At 38.3% G+C, this 21,792-nt stretch overlaps 1 long non-coding RNA gene across 1 annotated transcript in view; it reads left to right on the top strand.

The window, feature by feature from the left end:
* Nucleotides 1-17,054, top strand: part of LOC309625161 — a 32,939-nt gene extending 15,885 nt beyond the window's left edge. Inside the window, exon 2 of the long non-coding RNA XR_014242365.1 lies at nt 16,950-17,054. This is a non-coding gene — a long non-coding RNA (uncharacterized lncRNA). The remainder of the gene's footprint in view (nt 1-16,949) is intronic.
* The last annotated feature ends 4,738 nt before the right edge of the window (nt 17,055-21,792 follow it).

The raw sequence follows: 21,792 nt of genomic DNA, 5'->3' as shown, positions 1-21,792 counted from the left end.
TGCAGGGAGGACGAACCTGAGAACAGTGGAGGTCTTAAGAGTGTAAGTACATGGAAATTAGAAAAAAATAATAATAAAGGGAATTAGGAAAACTTTGGACTTTGAAGGTCATGTATTATTACTGAGTCAGACCTGAGGTTTCTAAGGAGTTATATACACAGTTGCTATTTGGATTACTTGTTGATAAAGATAAGTGGAAAAACTAGAGTCGTTCCCAAGTGTAGGTAAGATATAATGAGAGGATGGAGGTGGAAAGTAGGGAGACCCAGAGAAAAGTGGGAAGGTCATATTGGGCCAAGATGGTGGTAATAGCCAACAGAACAGACGGTAGGACAGACGATGGATTCATCTTTTTTATTTCGCCTCCCCCCCTCATCCTTAATAATTCTTTGGGAATATTTCACTGCTCTGTGATGCAGGTACAGAATTCGAGTGAGGAGGCTACACCTTCAGTGTCCAGCTGTCTGAGTCCTCAGTGTGCTTCAAATGATGGAGAACTATTGCTTCTTTATGAGAAGGGTTAGTACCTCGTAGCTAAGCTTAAGCTGGAGCTTATGCAATATTGATTCCATTTTATATATACTGTTGGCATGGAGGTTCCTCCTCCTCTTTTCTTGAACATTATGAAATGAATCTATATTTCTCAGTATTTGGGTATATCAGATAAATACGTTAAGTAAAGGAATCTCATATATTGCTCCCTGCATAGTTTGCTCTTTCTTGTTTCTCTTTTACCTTTACTAAATTAGCACAGGGAGAGAGACCTTGAAATGTTCTAATCAGGAGAGATTAGAACATCATATTTCTAGAGAGGTTGGTTGGACAGAGCAGGGGTCCCAGTGAGAATCCAAGCTTCTGTTTCTACTTGGAAGTGTACCTGTGTAGAATAGAGGGCTCCAGGAAATATCCTAGAATATTCCAATGTCCCTGTGGGAGATCATTAAGAGAGGCAGGATCTGGTACCAGATCAGTGTACTATGACATGTTTGTCAGTCATCTGATGTGAGATTCTCAGAGCCAATCCCATATGGTAGGGCTGAGTGCAGAGTGATGAAGAACCTGTGAAAGCCTTTGATTGCATGTTAAAGATGAAGCTCTGATTTCGGGAAGAATTTTCTTACCTGACTGAATGTCACCCTTCTGTGGGGATGAGATTCTGTGCTTTTCCTCTGTTGATGACCACTGACTGCAAATCATTAGAGGATCATGTCTAGAAAACATTCTTTATTTAATTTCTTAAAGAAGAAAGCATAGAAAACATTTTTATCCACTTTCAAATTGAGGATCAAGGGGAATGACATCAGTGAAAATGTCAGAGTAGGGAGCTCTGGCTTGTGTCCATCCCCAGAAACACTGACATACGTGGTAAAACCTGTCAAAATGACCTTATCAACACATGTAAGTTTTCTTTTCTTTTCACGCTGTAGATTGATCTTTCATTGAAACTTGACTTACTACAGGATGTGGAGAATAAACAGGGAAGTAGAAACTGTATTTCCTGATGAGAGAATCACTAAGTCACATTAGCTGTTTTGAACTCTGCCTTACTCACCGTGACTCTAATTAAAACAAACAAACAAACAAACAAAACACTTTTTTTTTTGGTAAGTCAGTTCTGACATTTCCTCGTTAAAGACAAGGTAACAGATACAGACTTAGATCTACCAGAATTGAGCAAACTTTTGATTGTACCTGTGTTGAACATATGAGCATGACCTGCTACACATCTTCATTATACTTATTGCCACAACGGACAAATTCCCTCTTTCCACTCCTGATATGTTGCATGTAAGGAATGCATAGGTCACTAACCCCAGCTGGTCACAGGTAAACTCTGCCACATGGATTACTGCATGTTTTCCTGCTGGAAGACCACACATTCTCGAGGATCATGCCTGCAGAGTATCTGGGCTCTTCTTTTTTTCTGGATAAAGGTTAGATAATCACCTAATTTTATGAGAAATATATAAATTGTATTTGCATATTCTTCAGGTTTTTATTTATCCATTCTCTTTCAAGTCCTAAGTGCAAATATTAAAGTGATTTCCAAGAGGGTGGTATATAAGACAGCTCCAAAATTAGCAATAAATCATAATACAATTGTGAATGCATTAATGTGTGATTAATATGTAGATACTTATGTAAATGCAAGTTTAGTAATGCTTTGTGGAGAGCTTCAGAATCTAGGTATTAAAAAAAAAAAAAAAAGAAGAAGGAGTTCTTGAAACTCTCAGGGAATTATAGGGAAGTCTTTGTGTCTATAAGTATCATTCTGAAATAATGCATATTCTCAGAAATAAACTAGGCATAACATTGTAGGAAAAAACTTCATGAAATGAAAGAGCATGTGAGATGGCCATACAAGAAAAAGAATATTCTCAGAGAATAATGAACAGTGTGGAGTTCAGCAGAAGGGTCATACACATTCAGAGAGCAAAACTTTGGAGAGCCTAATTGTGAGTTCCTCATATTTCATCTTTGGAGACACGGTAGTCATTTGAAATATGATGCTATAAGATGACGTTAACATACTTAAATACTTTCGTTTAGAAATGACCACTTAGAACCAGAGTAAATGAAAGAGAACACAAAATTATGTTTATGTTGATGTTTAAAGACCTCAGGTGAGTGCTGATTATTTAAAAATGCATGATGTCTTTCACTGCAAAGTAAATGAGCTGTTACAGTGGAGGATTACTGGACTGAATGTCAATATTATGACATAGTATGAGTGTGTTTCGTGTTTGGTAATTGCAATCATTGTTGCTTTTGTTGTGGTCATCCATTTACAGTGCTTGGTGTCAGTTGATTTATCTCTTGTAAAAATAAAATACAGTCTGTGTGTGTGTGAAAAAAAAAACATACATGATGTCTTGACTAAAGTTGTATGGAATTTGAGATCTGGAAAAAAGCATTTCTTTTCTGTAATGCTAGGATGATAATTGGACATTTTTGCAAGAAAGAGATTTCAGGATGCAAATCTCGTGTCTCTAAGGTGGGAAGTCAGTTCATGGTGGAACATTCTATTAAACTTTTGTGAGTGGAGAAATATTTCTTTGGAAGGAAGAGGTCACGAATCCCTTTTTAATAGTTAATGGTTTATAGCATACCGAATGAGCAAAATGGCTATTTCTGAACTTTAGAAAAAAATAATATAGTTTTTCTGCATTTATAACATGAGGCTGATGTAAAATATCAAAAATTCTTTATTTTGAAAAGCAATGTAATCAATTTGACATAATTCATATATATTGAACCTGTGGTACACACACACAGTAAAACTTACATTCAGAAAATTGTTTGCACTTAAGAAATATTTTCAAGTGTAGTTGATTTACAATGTTGTGGGTTTTTTTAAATACATGTTTATTGGAGTATACTTACTTTATAACACTGTATTAGTTTCTGCTTTACAACAAGGTGAATCAGCTATATGTATACATATATTCCCCATATCCCCCCCCCCCCTTGAGCCTCCCTCCCACACTCCCTATCCCACCCCTCTGGGGGACATAAAACACCGAGCTGATCTCCCTGTGCTATGCGGCAGCTTACCACTAGCTATTTTACATTTGGTAGTGTATATATGTCAGTGCTACTCTCTCACTACGTCCCTGTCTCCCCTTGCCCCTTGTGTCCTTAAGTCCGTTCTCTACATCTGTGTCTTTATTCCTGCCCTGTCACTAGGTTCGTCAGTACCATTTTTCTAGATTCCATATATATGTGTTAGCGTACGGTATTTGTTTTTCTCTTTCTGACTTACTTCACTCTGCATGACAGACTCTAGGTCCAACCACCTCACTGCAAATAACTCAGTTTTGTTCCTTTTTATGGCTGAGTAATACTCCATTGTATAGATGTGCCACATCTTCTTTATATATTCATCTGTCGATGGACATTTAGGTTGCTTCTATGTCCTGGCTATTGTAAATAGTGCTACAGTGAACATTGTGGTACATGTATCTTTTTGAATTATGGTTTTCTCCCGGTATATGCCCGGTAGTGGGATTGCTGGGTCATATGGTAGTTTTATTTTTTTAGCTTTTAAGGAATCTCCATACTGTTCTCCATAGTGGCTGTATCAGTTTACATTCCCACCAACATTTCAGGAGGGTTCCCTTCTCTCCACACCCTCTGCAGCCTTTACACATTGTTGTATTAATTTCTGCTGTGCAGCAAAGTGATTCAGTTTTATATCTATCTATCTATATATCTATCTATATCTATATATCTATATCTATATATCTATATATATTCTTTTCCATTATGGTTTATCACAGGATATTGAATATAGTTTCCTGTGCTATACAGTAGGTCTTGGTGGGTTGTCCATCCTATGTAGAATAGTTTGCTTCTGCTATTCCAAAACTCCCAATCTTTCCTTCACTCTCTCCTTGGCAACCACAACTCTCTTTTCTATATCTGTGTGTTTGTTTCTGTTTCGCTGACATGCTCATTTGTGTCCTGTTTTCGATTCCACATATAAGTGATATTATATGGTATTTGTCTCTCTCTCTCTGACTTACTTCACTTAGTATCATTATCTCTAGGTCCATCCATGTTGCTGCAAATGGCATTATTTCATTCTTTTTTATGTCTGAGTAATATCTTTTGTATACGTATACCACACCTTCTTTAAACACTCATTTTTCAATGAACATTTAGGTTGTTTCCATGTCTTGGCTGTTATAAATAGTGCTGCTATGAACATAGGGTTTCATGTATCTTTTTGAATTATAGTTTTGTCTAGATATATGTCCACAAGTGGGATTGCTAGATCATATGGCAACTCTCTTTATAGTTTTTTTGAGGAACCTCCATACTGTTTTCCATAGTGGCTGCCCCAACTTACATGGCCACCGACAGTGTAGAAGGGTTCCCTTTTCTCCATACCCCCTCCAGCATTTGTTAATTGTAGATTTTCTTTTAAATGATGGCCATTCTGATCAGTGTGAAGTGATACCTCATTGTAATTTGGATTTGCATTTATCTAATAATTAGTGATGATGAGCACCTTTTCATGTGCCTATTGGCTCTCTGTATGTCTTCTTTGGAGAAATGTTTATTTAGGTCTTCTACCCATTTTTCCATTGAGTTATTTGTTATTTTGTTATTGAGTTGTATGAGCTGTTTGTATAGTTTGGAAATTAAGCCCTTGTCAGTCTCATCATTTGCTAATATTTTCTCCCAGTCCATAGGTTGTACTTTCATTTTGATTATGGTTTCCTTTGCTGTGCAAAAGCTTATAAGTTTGATTAGTTCCTGTTTTTTTTTTTTTTTGCTTTTACAGTAAGTCCCCTACATATGAACAAGTTCTGTTCCAAGAGTGCGTTTGTAAGTTCAATTTGTTTGTAAGTCCAACAAAGTTCGCCTAGGTACCCAACTTACACAGTCGGCTGTATGGTATTGTACCGTAATAGGTTTATAATACTTTTCACGCAAACAATACATAAAAAACAAGCACAAAAACAAAGAAAGCATTTTTAATCTTACAGTACAGTAACTTGAAAAGTACAGTAATACAGTACAACAGCTAGGATACTCGGGCTGGCATCGAGGGAACAGGCGAGCAGAGTTACTGATTGGAGGAGGGAGGGGAGGTGGGAGATGGTAGGGGTGAAGGGTTATCAGCAGTAGGAGACAGAGGGCAAGCTGCAATTTCACTCATACCTGACGTTGATGGCAAAGGTTCTGGTTCCTTGCTGGATTTAATTCTATCTACCCTCTTGAAAGAATGATCCATTGCTGTCTGGGTAGTAGCTCTTTTTTTCTCATCATAGATGACAAGGTAACACTGGATTGCAATCTGAATGGCTGCTGCCACCTTTGGGTCCCATTCTAGGCTCGGGTCCTGTGCCTCAAAAACTAAGAGTGCTTCCTCCAATAACGAAGATTCCCTTACCATTTTCTGTGTCGTGAATCTCTTCAGTTCTTCAGTTACTTTTTCTTCCTCCTGTCCCTCTTCATCCTTTCTCTGGGCCTCCAATTCCATCAGTAAGCTCCTCATGTTGCACAGCAAGGAGTTCAGCGAAATCGTCGTCTTGCAGATCTAGCTCCAGCTTCTCGCTGAGGGTCACTACGTTGCTGAAGACCTCTTCGGACTTCTGATCTACCTTCTCAAATCCACAAAAATCATGAACAAACTGTGGGCAAAGGTTCTTCCAAACCCCATTCATCGTGACCGCCATACCCTCACACCATGCAAAGTCAATGTTTTTTATGGTCTTGTAGATGTTATAGTCCTCCCAAAGCTGTCCCTAGGTTGTTCCTGATTTGTCACTTACCTATACTGCCTGACAAAAAGTGTGACATAAATAATATTTCTTGAAAGTCGCTATAACGCCCTGGTCCATAGGTTGGATGAGCAACGTAGTATTTGGTGACAGATGCAGTACTTTGACGTTGGGATGAAAGTCATCCATGAATGGGGGGTGGCCCAGAGCATAGTCGAGCAGCAAAAGAATGTTTTGCTGGAACGTCCTTCTCCAGGCAATATTTCTCTACATCTGGGATAAAGTGGTGGCAAAACCAGTCCTGGAACGTGGCCTGTGTAATCCGGGATTTGGGGTTACGCTTCCACACAACAGGAAGAAAGCCCTTGGCTATGTTTTTAAGGGTTCTTGGGTTCTGTGAATGATAAACTAAGAGAGGTTTCAGCTTCAATTCACTGGAAGCATTGCCACCAAACAACAGTTAGCCTATCCTTTGCTGCTTTACAGCCCGGCATCAACTTTTCCTCCTTACTGACGTAACTTCGGTCTGGCATCCACTTCCAGTACAGTTGTGTCTCATCCACATTAAAAACCTGGTTGGGTAAATACACACCATCATCAAATAATTTCTCAAAGTGTTTCTGGAAGTTCCTGGACAGCTACCCTATCTGCACTTGCTGTCTCTCCACTTACTTTTACATTGTGAAGGCTGGCTCTAGCCTTGAACTGATGAAACCAGCCATGGCTGGCATTAAAAGATGTGCCCTCTGATTCTTTGCCATGTTCCTTCTTCAAGTCTTCATAAAGCCTTTTAGCTTTCTCTTGAATCAGCGTTAAGTTGAGCAGGACTCAGCGCTGATGTTGATCCTGCATCCGCACACTGAGAAGTTTCTCCATCTCCTCCATCACTTTTCCATGCTTCTTGGATATTGTGTCAACATCGTCGGCACAGCAGACTTCACATGTTCCATGATCTTGTCCTTGTTCTTTAGATTCGTGCCAATGATTGAATGATTCATATTATAAGAATGAGCGATGTCTAACATCTTTTTGCCTCGCTCCACTCTCTCAATTACTTTCACTTTTGTTTCCATCATTATCGTTTGGCGCTTCTTAACAGTGCCAGCTACATCACCTCTGCTTTTACGCTTGCTTCCAGACATCTTGGGCTTGAAATAAAGGTACTGTACTACTGTGCTCTATACAGTACTGTAAAGTACACAAAAGCACAACCACATATAGAGGAAGCACGCACGTGACAATGTATGCCAGACACGTGAACTAACTTACACGATTGGACACGCGAATGGACGTTTGCATCTTTGAAAGTTTGCAACTTGAAGGTTCGTATGTAGGTGACTTACTGTATTTGTACTGCCTAGGGAGAACTACCTAGGAAAATTTTGGTATGACTTATGTCAGAGAATGTTTTGCGTATGTTCTCTTCTAGGAGTTATAAGGTGTCCTATCTTATGTTTAAGCATATAAGCCGTTTTGAGTTTATTTTTGTGTATGGTGTGAGGGTATGTTCTGACTTCACTGATTTGCATACGGCTCTCCAACTTTCAAAACACCACTTGCTGAAGAGACTCTCTTTTCCCCATTGTATATTCTTGCCTCCTTTGTCAAAGGTTAATTGACCATAGGTGTGTGGGTTTATTTCTTAGCTCTCTATTCTATTCCATTGATCCATGTATCTCTTTCTGTGCCAATACAATGCGGCTTTGATTACTGTAACTTTGTAGTATTTTCTGAAGTTTAGGAGGGTTATGCCTCCTGCTTTGTTCTTTTTCCTGGGGATTGTGTTCACATTTCTGACTTTTTATGGTTCCAGATACATTTTAGGATTACTTGTTCTAGTTCTGGGGAAAATGTCATGGGTAATTTGATAGGGATCACATTAAATCTGTAGATTGCTTTGGGTAGTATAGCCATTTTAACAGTATGAATTCCTCCCATCCAAGAGCGTGGGATGTCTTTCCATTTCTTTGAAGCATCTTCAGCTTCCTTTACTAATGTTTTGTAGTTCTCAGTATATAAGTCTTTCACCTCCTTGGTGAGGTTTATTCCTAAGCATTTTATTTTTTTGATGCCATTAAAAAAAAGGATTGTTTGTTTACATTTCCTTTCTGATATTTCATTGTTAGTGTAAAGAAATGCAACCAGGGACTTCCCTGGTGGCTCCGTGGTTGAGAATCCGCCTGCCAATACAGGGGACACGGGTTTGAGCCCTGATGCAGGAAGATCTCACATGCCGTGGAGCAACTAAACCTGTGTGCCACAACTACTTAGCCTGCACTCTAGAGCCAGTGAGCCACAAATACTGAGCCCATGTGCCACAACTACTTAAGCCTGCATGCCTAGAGCCCGTGCTCCACAACAAGAGAAGCCACTGCAATGAGAAGCCTGCGCACCACAAGAAAGTCTAGTCCCCACTGGCCACAACTAGAGAAAGCCCGTGCACAGCAATGAAGACCCAATGCAGCCAAAATAAATTTTTTTAAAAAAGAAAGAAAAACCAGGAAATGCAACCAATTTATATATGTTAATCTTGTATCCTGCTACTTTGCTGAATTTGTTTATCAGTTCTAGTAGTGTTTGTGTGGAATTTTTAGGGTTTCCTTTATATATATTATCATGTCATCTGCATATAATGACAACTTTACCTCTTCCCTTCCAATTTGGTTAGATTTTATTTCTTTTGCTTGTCTGATTGTTGTGGCTAGGACTTCCAATACTATGTTGAAGAGAAGACGTGAGAGTGGGCATCCTTGTCTTGTTCCAGATTTTAGCGGGAAGGCTTTCAGCTTATGAACGTTGAGTATTATATTGGCTGTGGGTTTGTCATAAATAGCTTTTATTATGTTGAGATATGTTTCCTCTGTACCCACGTTGGTAAGTGTTTTTACCATGAATGGATGTTGAAGCTTTTCAAATGCTTTTTCGCCATCTATTGAGATGATCGTTTGTTTCTTGTTTTTCCTTTGTCGATGGGGTGTATCATGTTGATTGATTTGCATATGTTGAAACAGCTTTGTGAAACTGGGGTGAATCAAATTTGGTCATGGTGTATGATCCTCTTATGTGTTGTCGGATTCGGTTTTCTAATATTCAGTTGAGAACTTTTGCATCTATATTTATCAACGATATTGGCCTGCAGTTTTCTTTTTTGGTAGTGTCTTTCTCTGTGTTTTTTTTTTAAGTCTTTATTGAATTTGTTCCAATATTGCTTCTGTTTTATGTTTTGGTTTCTTGTTTGTGAGGCATGTGGGATCTTAGCTCCAAAACCAGGGATCGAACCCGCACCCCCTGCACTGGAAGGCGAAATCTTAACTGCTGGGCCACCAGAAAAGTCCCCATCTGTTTTATTTGGGTTTTTTTTTAAGTAAATTTCTTTATTTATTTTTGGATGCATTGGGCATTCGTTGCTGTGCTCGGGCTCTCTCTAGTTGCGGTGAGCGGGGGCTACTCTTCGTTGTGGTGTGCAGGCTGTTCATTGTGGTGGCTTCTTTTGTTGCAGATCATGGGCTCTAGGTGCATGGGCTTCAGCAGTTGTGGCTATCAGGCTCAGTAGTTGTGGCTCATGGGCTGTAGAGCGCAGGCTCAGTAGTTGTGGCACACAGGCTTAGTTGCTCCATGGCATGTGGGATCTTTCCAGACCAGGTCTCGAACCTATGTCCCCTGCAGTGGCAGACAGATTCTTAACCACTGTGCCACCAGGGAAGTCCCCCCTCCCCATCTGTTTTTGATATCAGCGTGATAGTGGCTTCATAGAATGTCTTTGGAAGTATTCCTTACTCTTCAATCTTTTCGAAGAGTTTGAGAAGAATCAGTGTAAGTTCTGCTTTTTATATTTGGTAGAATTTGCCTGTGAAACCATCTGATCCTGGACTTCTGTTGGTAGGGAGTTTTCTTAAATTACAGATTCTATTTTTTAAAAAATTCTATTTATTTATTTATTTATTTTGGCTGTGTTGGGTCTTTGTTTCTGTGCGAGGGCTTTCTCTAGTTGCAGCGAGCGGGGGCCACTCTTCATCACGGTGTGTGGGCCTCTCACTATCATGACCTCTCTTGTTGTGGAGCACGGGCTCCAGACACTCAGGCTCAGTAGTTGTGGCTCACGGGCCCAGTTGCTCCGCGGCATGTGGGATCTTCCTAGACCAGGGCTCGAACCCGTGTCCCCTGCATTGGCAGGCAGATTCTCAACCACCGCGCCACCAGGGAAGCCCTCTATTTTGCTTTTAGTGATCAGTATGTTCAAGTTATCTATTTCTTCTTGATTCAGTTTTGTTCGGCTGTAAAAAATATATATATTTTTAAGTTATGTTAGCAGCTAAATACTTACCATGTATTAGACCACAAAAGAGAGAAGAAAAAATATTAAAATATTTTTTCAAATACAACAAGTATTGAAATGTTTTAAAGAAATTGGTATAATAATACTAATTACAATAATGACAAATTGTTCTGAACTTAAAGACTACTTATATCTAAGATGCATATTATATGCTTATTGTTTTATTTTTGTTAAATACATGGAATGTTTTCTCCTTTCTAATGTAATTCTTTTATTTTACCTGTATATTGTGAAAAAAATTTAGTTGCACATAATATAAAAAATTACACTTTAATAGGAGATTTTAATCCATTTACATTTACTATAGTACTGAAAATACTTAGGTTTAGCGTTCCATGTCATTCAGTGCTCTTTTTTATTTATTTATTTTTAAAAAAAGATTTAATTTGGGGGGGGCATAAATTATTCATTTATTTATTTATTTAATTTTAACATCTTTATTGGACTATAATTGCTTTACAATGGTGTGTTAGTCTCTGCTTTAGAACAAAGTGAATCAGCTATACATAGCCATATATCCCCATATCTCCTCCCTGTTACGTCTCCCTCCCGCCCTCCCTATCCCACCCCTCTAAGTGGTCATAAAGCACTGAGCTGATCTCCCTCTTCTATGCAGCTGTTTCCTACTAGCTAGCTATTTTACATTTGGTAGTATATATAAGTCCATGCCACTCTCTCACTTCGTCCCAGCTTACCCTTCCCCCTCCTCATGTCCTCAAGTCCATTCTCTATGTCTGCGTCTTTATTCCTGTCCTGTCCCTAGGTTCTTCCCAACCGTTTCTTTTCCTTTTCTTTTTAGATTCCACATATATGTGTTAGCATACAGTATTTGTTTTTCTCTTTCTGACTTACTTCACTCTGTATGACAGACTCTAGGTCCATCCATCTCACTACAAATAACTCAATTTCATTTCTTTTTATGGCTGAGTAATATTCCATTTTATATTGAAGATGTGCAACATCATTTTTACCCATTCATCAGTTGATGGACACCTAGGTTGCTTCCATGTCCTGGCTATTGCAAATAGAGCTGCAATGAACATTGTGGAACATGACTCTTTTTGAATTATGGTTTTCTCCAGGTATATGCCCAGTAGTGGGATTGCTGTGTCATATGGTAGTTCTATTTTTAGTTTTTTAAGGAACCTCGCTACCGTTCTCGATAGTGGCTGTATCAATTTACACTCCCACCAACGGTGCAAGAGGGTTCCCTTTTTTCCACACCTCTGCAGCATTTATTGTTTGTAGATTTTTTTGATGATGGCCATTCTTACCTGTGTGTGGTGACACCTCATTGTAATTTCGAGTTGCATTTCTCTAATGATCAGTGATGTTGAGCATTCTTTCATGTGTTTGTTGGCAATCTGTATATCTTCTTTGGAGAAATGTCTATTTAGGTCTTCTGCCCATTTATGGATTGGGTTGTTTTGTTTTTTTTTTTTTTTGATATTGAGCTGCATGGGCTGCTTGTAAAGTTTGGAGATTAATCCTTTGTCAGCTGCTTCGTTGGCAAATATTTTCTCCCATTCTGAGGGTGGCCTTTTCGTCTTGTTTACGTTTTCCTTTGCTGTGCAAAAGCTTTTAAGTCTCCTTAGGTCTCATTTGTTTATGTTTCTTTTTAATTTCCGTTTTCTAGGAGGTGGGTCAAAAAGGATCTTGCTGTGATTGATGTCATAGAGTGTTCTGCCTATGTTTTCCTCTAAGAGTTTGATAGTGTCTGGCCTTACATTTAGGTCTTTAATCCATTTTGAGTTTATTTTTGTGTATGGTGTTAGGGAGTCTTCTAATTTCATTCTTTTACTGGTAGCTGTCCAGTTTTCCCAGCACCACTTATTGAAGAGGCTGTGATTTCTCCATTGTATATTCTTGCCTCCTTTATCAAAAATAAGGTGACCATATGTGTATGGGTTTATGTCTGGGCTTTCTCTCCTGTTCCATTGCTCTATATTTCTGTTTTTGTGCCAGTACCATACTGTCTTGACTACTGTAGCTTTGTAGTATTGTCTGAAGTCAGGGAGCCTGATTCCTCCAGCTCTGTTTTTCTTCTCAAGACTGCTTTGGCTGTTCGGGGTCTTTTGTGTTTCCATACAAATTGTGAAATTTTTTTGTTCTAGTTCTCTGAAAAATTCCATTGGTAGTTTGATAGGGATTGCATTGAATCTGTAGATTGCGTTGGGTAGTAGAGTCATTTTCACAATGTTGATTCTTCCAATCCAAGAACATGGTATAGCTCTGTATCTGTTTGTGTCATCTTTGATTTCTTTCATCAGTGTCTTATAGTTTGTTGAGTAAACGTCTTTTGTCTCCTTAGGTAGGTTTACTCCTAAGTATTTTATTCTTTGTGTTGCAGTGGTAAATGGGAGTGTTTCCCTAATTTCTCTTTCAGAATTTTCATCTTTAGTGTATAGGAATGAAAGAGATATCTGTACATTAATTTTGTATCCTGCAACCTTACCAGTTCATTGATTAACTCTAGTAGGTTTCTGGTAGCATCTTTAGAATTCTCTATGTATAGTATCATGTCATCTGCAAACAGTGAGAGCTTAACTTCTTCTTTTCCGATTTGGATTCCTTTTATTTCTTTTTCTTCTCTGATTGCTGTAGCTAAAAATTCCAAAAGTGTGTGGAATAATAGTGGTGAGAGTGGGCAACCTTGTCTTGCTCCTGATCTTGGTGGAAATGATTTCACTTTTTCACCATTGAGAACGATGCTGGCTGTGGGTTTGTCATATATGGCCTTTATTATGTTGAGGAAAGTTCCCTCTATGCCTACTTTCTGGAGGGTTTTTATGATAAATGGGTGTTTAATATTGTCGAAAGCATTTTCTGCATCTATTGAGACGACCATATGGTTTTTACCCTTCAGTTTTTTAATATGGTGTATCACATTGATTTGCATGTATTGAAGAATCCTTGCATCCCTGGGATAAACCCCACTTGATCATGGTGTATGATCCTTTTAAGGCGCTGTTGCATTCTGTTTGCTAGTATTGTGCAGTGGATTTTTGCAGCTATGTTCATCAGTGATATTGACCTGTAGTTTTCTTTCTTTGTGACATTTTTGTCTGGTTTTGGTGTCAGGGAGATGGTGGTCTCATAGAATAAGTTTGGGAGAGTTCCTCCCTCTGCTATATTTTGGAAGAGTTTGAGAAGGATAGGTGTTAACTCTTCTCTAAATGTTTGATAGAATTTGCCTGCGAAGCCATCTGGTCCTGGGCTTTTGTTTGTTGGAAGATTTTTAATCACAGTCTCAAGTTCAGTGCTTGGGATTGGTTTGTTTGTAGTTTCTATTTCTTCCTGGTTCAGTCTTGGAAGGTTGTGCTTTTCTAAGAATTGGTCCATTTCTTCCAGGTTGTCCATTTTATTGGCATATAGTTGCTTGCAGTAATCTCTCATGATCCTTTGTATGTCTGCAGTGTCAGTTGTTACTTCTCCTTTTTCATTTGTAATTTTATGGATTTGAGTCGTCTCCCTGTTTTTCTTGATGAGTCTGGCTAATGGTTTATCAATTTTGTTTATCTTCTCAAAGAACCAGCTTTTAGTTTTTTTGATCTTTGCTGTTGTTTCCTTCATTTCTTTTTCATTTATTTCTGGTCTGATCTTTATGATGTCTTTCCTCTGCTGACTTTGTTTTTTTTTTTTTTTTTTCTTTCTTTCTCTAATTGCTTTAGGTGTAAGGTTAACTTGTTTATTTGAGATATTTCTTGTTTCTTGAGGTAGGATTGTATTGCTATAAACTTCTCTCTTAGAACTGCTCTTGCTGCATCCCATAGGTTTTGGGTCTTCATGTTTTCATTGTCATTTGTTTCTAGGTATTTTTTTATTTCCTCTTTGATTTCTTCAGTGATGTCTTGGTTATTAAGTAGTGTATTGTTGAGCGTCCATGTGTTTCTATTTTTTACAGATTTTTTTCCTGTAATTGATATCTAGTCTGATAGCATTGTGGTCGGAAAAGATACTTGATACGATTTCAATTTTCTTATATTTACCAAGGCTTGATTTGTGACCCAAGATATGACCTATCCTGGAGAATGTTCCAGGAGCACTTGAGAAAAAGTGTATTCTGTTGTTTTTGGATGGAATGTCCTATAAATATCAATTAAGTCCATCTTGTTTAATGTATCATTTAAAGCTTGTGTTTCCTTATTTATTTTCATTGTGGATGATCTGTTCATTGGTGAAAGAGGGGTGCTAAAGTCCCCTACTATGATTGTGTTACTGTCGATTTCCCCTTTTATGGCTGTTAGCATTTGCCTTATGCATTGAGGTGCTCCTATGTTGGGTGCCTAAATATATGCAATTGTTATATCTTCTTCTTGGATTGATCCCTTGATCATTATGTAGTGTCCTTCTTTGTCTCCTGTAATAGTCTTTATTTTAAAGTCTTTTTTGTCGGATATGAGAATTGCTACTCTAGCTTTCTTTTGATTTCCATTTGCATGGAATATCTTATTCCATCCCCTCACTTTCCATCTGTATGTGTCCCTATGTCTGAAGTGGGTCTCTTGTAGACCACATACATACCGGTCGTGTTTTCGGATCCATTCAGCCAGTCTATGTCTTTTGGTGGGAGCATTTAATCCATTTACATTTAAGGTAATTATTGATATGTATGTTCTTATTATCATTTTCTTAATTGTTTTGGGTTTCTTATTGTAGGTCTTTTCCTTCTCTTGTGTTTCCTGCCTAGAGAAGTTCCTTTAGCATTTGTTGTAAAGCGGGTTTGGTGGTGCTGAATTCTCTTAGCTTTTGCTTGTCTGTAAAGGTTTTAATTTCTCTGTTGAATCTGAACGAGATCCTTGGTGGGTCGAGTAATCTTGGTTGTAGCTTTTCCCCTTTCATTACTTTAAATATGTCCTGCCAGTCCCTTCTGGCTTGAAGAGTTTCTGCTGAAAGTTCAGCTGTTAACCTTATGGGGATTCCCTTGTATGTTATTTGTTGTTTTTCCCTTGCTGCTTTTAATATTTTTTCTTTGTATTTAATTTTTGATAGTTTGATTAATATATGTTTTGGCATGTTTCTCCTTGGGTTTATCTTGTATGGGACTCCCTGCGCTTCCTGGACTTGATTAACGATTTCCTTTCCCATGTTAGGGAAGTTTTCAACTATAATCTCTTTAAATATTTTCTCAGTGTCTTTCTTTTTCTCTTCTACTTCTGGGACCCCTATATTCGAATGTTGGTGCGTTTAATGTTTTCCCAGAGATGTCTCAGATTGTCCTCAATTCTTTTCATTCTTTTTTCTTTATTTTGCTTTGCAGTAGTTATTTCCACTATTTTATCTTCCAGGTCATTTATCCATTCTTCTGCCTCAGTTATTCTGCTATTGTTTCCTTCTAGAGAATTTTTAATTCCATTTATTGTGTTGTTCATCATTGTTTGTTTGCTCTTTAGTTCTTCTAGGTCCTTGTTAAATGTTTCTTGTCTATTCTCCATTCCAGTTCCAAGATTTGGGATCATCTTTACTATCATTACTCTGAATGCTTTTTCAGGTAGACTGCCTATTTCCTCCACATTTGTTTGGTCTGGTGGGTTTTTACCTTGCTCCTTCATCTGCTGTGTGTTTCTGTGTCTTCTCATTTGGCTTTGGGGACTGTGTTTGGGGTCTCCTTTTCAGAGGCTGCAGATTCGTAGTTCCCGTTGTATTTGGTGTCTGCCCCCAGTGGCTAAGGTTGGTTCAGTGGATTGTGTAGGCTTTCTGATGGAGGGGACTGGTGCCTGTGTTCTGGTGGGTGTGTCTGGATCTTGTCTTTCTGGTGGACAGATCCACATCTGGTGGTGTGTTTTGGGGTGTCTGTGACCTTATTGTGATTTTCGGCAGCCTCTCTGCTAATGGGTGGGCCTGCATTCCTGTCTTGCTAGTTGTTTGGCATGGGATGTCCAGCAGTGGATCTTGCTGGTCTCTGAGTGGAGCTGGGTCTTAGCGTTGAGACGGATATCTCTGGGAGAGCTTTCGCCATTTGATATTACAAGGTGCCAGAGGTCTCTGGTAGACCAATGTCCTGAACTCGGCTCTCCCACCTCAGAGGCACAGGCTTGACACCCAGCTGGAGCACCAAGACCCTGTCAGCCACACAGCTGGGGGTGAGAGCAAGAGGTAGCTTTGGTACATCTCAAAGACCACCAATGAGGTTCACTGACCATTTTCTCTCCAGAAGTGAAGAAAACAAAATTCAGACTTTGGCTAGTCAGCCACTTTGGTAGCCAGCCTCCAAGATGGACCTAATTATCCCCTAATTATCTCCCAGTCTCCATGTACCAGTGTGGCTCCTCGCACTTGAAAAGGGTTGACTGTTTAACTAATAAGAAATTGCAGAAATGACAAAGTGCAGCTTCCAAAGTTATAAAAGACATTGCAGCTTCTGCTTTGGTTTCTGCTAGATCACTCATCCTGGGGTAAGCCAGCTGCCATGTCATGAGGACACTCAAGCAGCCCTAAGGAGAGATCCATGTGGCAAGGAACTGAGGCCTCTTACCTACAGCCACGTGAGTGAGTCATCTCAGAAGTCAAAAGATTTAATTTTTTTAAATTTTTGGTTGTGTTGGGTCTTCGTTGCTGCACAGGGTTTCTCCAGTTGTTACTAGAGAAGCAGGGGTTACTCATCGTTGTGGTGCACGGGCTTCTCCTTGCGGTGGTTTCTCTTGTTGTGGAGTATGGGCTCTAGGTGCATGGGCTTCAGTAGTTGTGTCATGCAGGCTCAATAGTTGTTGCTTGCAGGCTCTAGAGCACAGGCTCAGTACTTGTGGCACACGGGCTTAGTTGCTCTGTGGCATGTGGGATCTTCCCAGACCAGGGATGGAACCCCTGTTCCCTGCATTGGCAGGCAAATTCTTACCCACTGTGCCACCAGGGAAGTCCAGTGTGCTCTTTTTTAAACCTAGTCTGTTTTCATTATTTTCTATCTTAATGATTCTGTATTAAAGAAAATAAATAATACTCCTTTCTACCCCTCCTCTTTGAGGATTATATATGAAGAAGTATGTCTTATTTATTAACCTCAAATTTTCACCTTACTTTTAAGAAGTAATCACAATGTCAAGTATTTAATACTTTTCACTTCCACCTTGAAAAGCATGGATATTAAAGTGCTAATACAATTACCTTCCCTGGTCTATCTTTTTTAGTTTTTGTTATGTATAAAAAACAACGAAAAACATGCATGGTTTGTAAGGAAATGACAAATTTCAGAAAATTCAGCATCTGAATACACTCTAAACATAGCTTCTAGATAAAGACACAGAAAATTGCCAGATACTCAGAGGCCCCCTGGTCCCATTCTAGTGACTCCCCTTAAGGTTTAATATTGTTCTGGTATCTATCAAAAAGATAACTTTACCTGTATTTTGTATTTTATATAAATGTTATGGCACAGTAAAATCACTTTTGGATTGGGCTTTTTTATTTTATGTTGTTTGTGAATATGCCTATATGGTTGCCTGTTGCTGTGATCATGCATTGCCACTGTTGCATAGGATTCCATAATGTAAATATTTAACTATTAATTAATTTATTCCAATGTGTATTACAATATGAGTGATTTTCAGTTTGTGTCTATTGAGAACAGCACTGGTATATAAATTCTAGAACTTGAGCTTTGGTGATGTGTGTATAAATTATTGTTCAGTATACACGTAGTAGTAAAATGTTCGAGTCATAGCTTTCTTGTGTTTATCTTTTTCGATATTTCTAAATATTTTCAAAACATTTGTATGATTTTTCATCTTCAGCAGCAGTGAATGAGATTCAAGGATTATACACATTCTTGTCAAACTTGATAATACCTGTCATTTTCATTTGAACTTTCTGGTTGGTGAGTGATAATTCCAGGTATCACGCTTTTGCATTTAATTGACTACTAAGAAGCCAAGCATCTTTTGATATGTTTACTTAACATTCTGTACTCTCTTTTTTGAAATATCTTTAGGTATATTTCCCCCATTTTGCTATTCCATTATCTTCTTATTGAAGACTTCCTTTTTTTTTTTAACATCTGAAGACTTCTTATTTAGGAGTTTTTAATACATGCTTGAGATGAGTTCTTCTCTCTTTCTGTCTCTCCTTCTCTTTCTTTAGATGAGTGCCAGTTTTTAATGTTAATAACATCTAATTTGTTATTTTCCTCTTTATTTATTTAGTCTTATTTCTATTGATTTATGTAGTCTTCTTACCTGTAGCAGAACACATTATTTATTCTAAACCACAAATATGTTTTCATTTCTTCAATAAATGTAATTATTAAGCTTTAAATTTAAGTTAACTTTCTAAACTAAATATGTTGTATCATAGTGAGTATTAATTTTTCTATGACAGCTGAAAGGTTACATTTATTCAGAAAATGTTGTATCAGCTTTCTTTTCATTTGCTCCTACTTCTCATTGATTCACAGTGGTAAACATCACTTCATCCATGGATCTGACTTTTCTCTGATTTCTCATGGTCATTCTCACTAACTCGTCTTGCCTCTTGAAATCTTTAGCAATCCCATTATTCCACAGAAGCAAAAACCTTCCTTGGGCCTTTTTCCTCGGAAGATTGATTATTCCCACATTTTAAATGGGAGATTGCAATAAGTTAGGAGAAAATGCCACAAGAGGGTCTCTCATTTTTTTTTTTTCACTTCCTGTATCAGCCTCTGCTTGCACTCTCTGTTCAAAGATATTTGTGCAACACATTGATGGAAGATGCCCCTTGTTTCTCTCCTTGGGGAAAAGACAGATTAATTACCTAACAAATAAAATAAAGAGAGTGTCTTCCTCTTTTCAAATGTTGGACAGGATTGCTTGCATCCTAATTTAAATGTTTCAGGTGACTGAAGGTTAAGATTCCTAAGCTTTAATCCATACTTGCACCATGCACAGCACCCAACAGGAGAGCTTTACATAACCCCATGAGACACTTGTGTGCAAGTGGAACAGATAAAAATATAAAACTATTGCTGTCTTTTTGTGTCATAAAAATGATTTTTTGTCTCATTTAAAATATTTTTTTCTAAAATCCAAAAACGTGTCAGGCTAAAATATTGTTATTTCAAATGTGGTAAAATCGAAGACCCTTCAAATTTCTTTCCAGTTTTGTTGATGATGGGATGCCGCCAGAGATATGACTTCAGTAAACACAATAGTTAAGATTCCTTCATAGGCCTGATTGGGGAATATGAAAATAAACCCCCCAAAATCTGGACATTTTCTAGTTCTCAAATATTGGTTAAGATGGTAGAAAGGGCCCTTCATTGTCCTATATGTTAATGCAGATCAATTGTGAGAGGTGGGGATAAAACAAGCAGCCTAAATATCCTTTATGTTTGTTGTACTACTAGTAGAAAGAGGAAGGGTCAACATGTCACCATGGTTGATATAGCAAATAAGCTGCTTGAAACTACACAGAAATGTACCTGCTTGTATTTTCTGTGCAGTTACCCTCTCTTTTGGTGTGCCCTGATACCTCCCTCAACTTATGTACCAACTCCAGCAGCATTAAGCAGAAATCCAAAGAAATCTATTCTTTGGAATTATGAGGAAGAGAAGAGTCAAAGATTTTATAACATGCTCTATACAAGGATACACGTCACCATCCTTATCTATGTCATGCCATGCATGGAGGGTCAGTAGGTTCAGGGGATTCTGGAAGCACCAAGTTCTGTGGGGTTAATCACAGTTGCATTCATGGGCAGTAAAAGAGAAGGGCCTTATCTTGGTCACTTTCTCAATGCTAGTAGCTACAAAAAGAAGAGGATAGCAGACATCTTAGGGAGAAGAACCAACATTAAATGAAATGTCCTAATTACTCTAGGCAACCTCTCATGGTGACCTCCCATAGCTCCTCAAATCCCTACATATTTACACAAGGGATAGTGTAATATTACTGGAGTGTCTGACTGCAGATTAACAGTATTTTTGTTGAAAAAAATAAAAATAGGTTCAAGTGACAGAGTTTGAAAAGGGTTCACAGTGTGAGGGAAACTATTGTAACAATGTGGACAGAACCCTTTGGATGGATTCATCATGTTTTTTTTTTGTTTTTTTTTTTTTTTTGCTGCTTCAGAATCTGTAGTAGCGATTGGTGTGTTCCATGATACATCCCCGCTTCTTATAAGTTTTAGATGGAATACCCCATTAGGAAGAAGTGCACATAAGGAAGATTAGTGAGTCAAACTCCTCTGCTCTCTGTCAGCAGTGGGTGCAAAGGGATTTAGACCAAGTGCTTTCATCCTTTGATTTGCAAAGTTTTCACTATATGAATGATGTTTTGTTTGTTTGCAGGTCAGGAGCCTTGGTCTCAATATCCCTGTTTAAAAAGTGTTATCACGTGTCTGCCAGAAAGAATTGCTGATGATACTGGGAAAAATTGAGAGTTATCCTTAACAATTAAGGGTTTTGTAGCAACATGGATGGACCTAGAGATTGCTATACTGAGTGAAGCAAGTCAGGCACAGAAAGACAGATATCATATGATATTGCTTATATGAGGAATCTAAAAAAGAAAAAAAAAAGGTACAAATGAACTTATTTACACAACAGAAATAGAATCATGGATATAGAAAACAAACTTATGGTTACCAGGGGATAAGTGGGGAAGGGATACATTGGGAGATTGGGACTGACTTATACACACTACTATATATAAAATAGATAAAGACCTGCTTTATAGCACAGGGAACTCTACTCAGTGGTCTGTACTGGCATATACAGAAAAAGAATCTTATAAAAAAAAACAAGGGTTTTGGGATTATATAATAAATATAAATGTGCAAACCTTTAACATGAAAGGAAAAATCAGTTAACTCTGTGGCCCCTGTTATGGTGTAAATATTTTGTACCTCTAATTTTAAAATTTTGAAACCCAGCTCCCATGTTGATGGTATTAGGAGGTGGGGCTTTTGGGAGGTGATTAGGTTATGAGGCCAGAGACCTCAAACATGGGATTAGTGACCTAATAAATGTAGCACACAGAAGATCTTATGCCCATTCCATGATTTCATTGCCGAGCGAGAAGACCCACATTATGAACCAGAAATTGGTCCCTCACCAGACACTAAGTCAGCTGGCAACTTCTTCTTTTTAAAAAAAAAATAATTAGATAATTAATTAATTAATTTTTGGCTGTGTTGGGTCTTTGGTGCGGTGCGCGGGCTTCTCGTTGAGTGGCTTCTCTTGTTGTGGAGCACGGGCTCTAGGCGTGTGGGTTTCAGTAGTTGTGGCTCACGGGCTCAGTAGTTGTGGCCTG

The sequence above is a fragment of the Balaenoptera borealis genome (assembly GCF_965194805.1).
Source record: "Balaenoptera borealis genome assembly, chromosome: 3".
NCBI lineage: Eukaryota > Metazoa > Chordata > Mammalia > Artiodactyla > Balaenopteridae > Balaenoptera > Balaenoptera borealis.
Note: the sequence above shows the minus strand (reverse complement) of the source record. Positions and strands in the feature narration are given on the sequence as shown.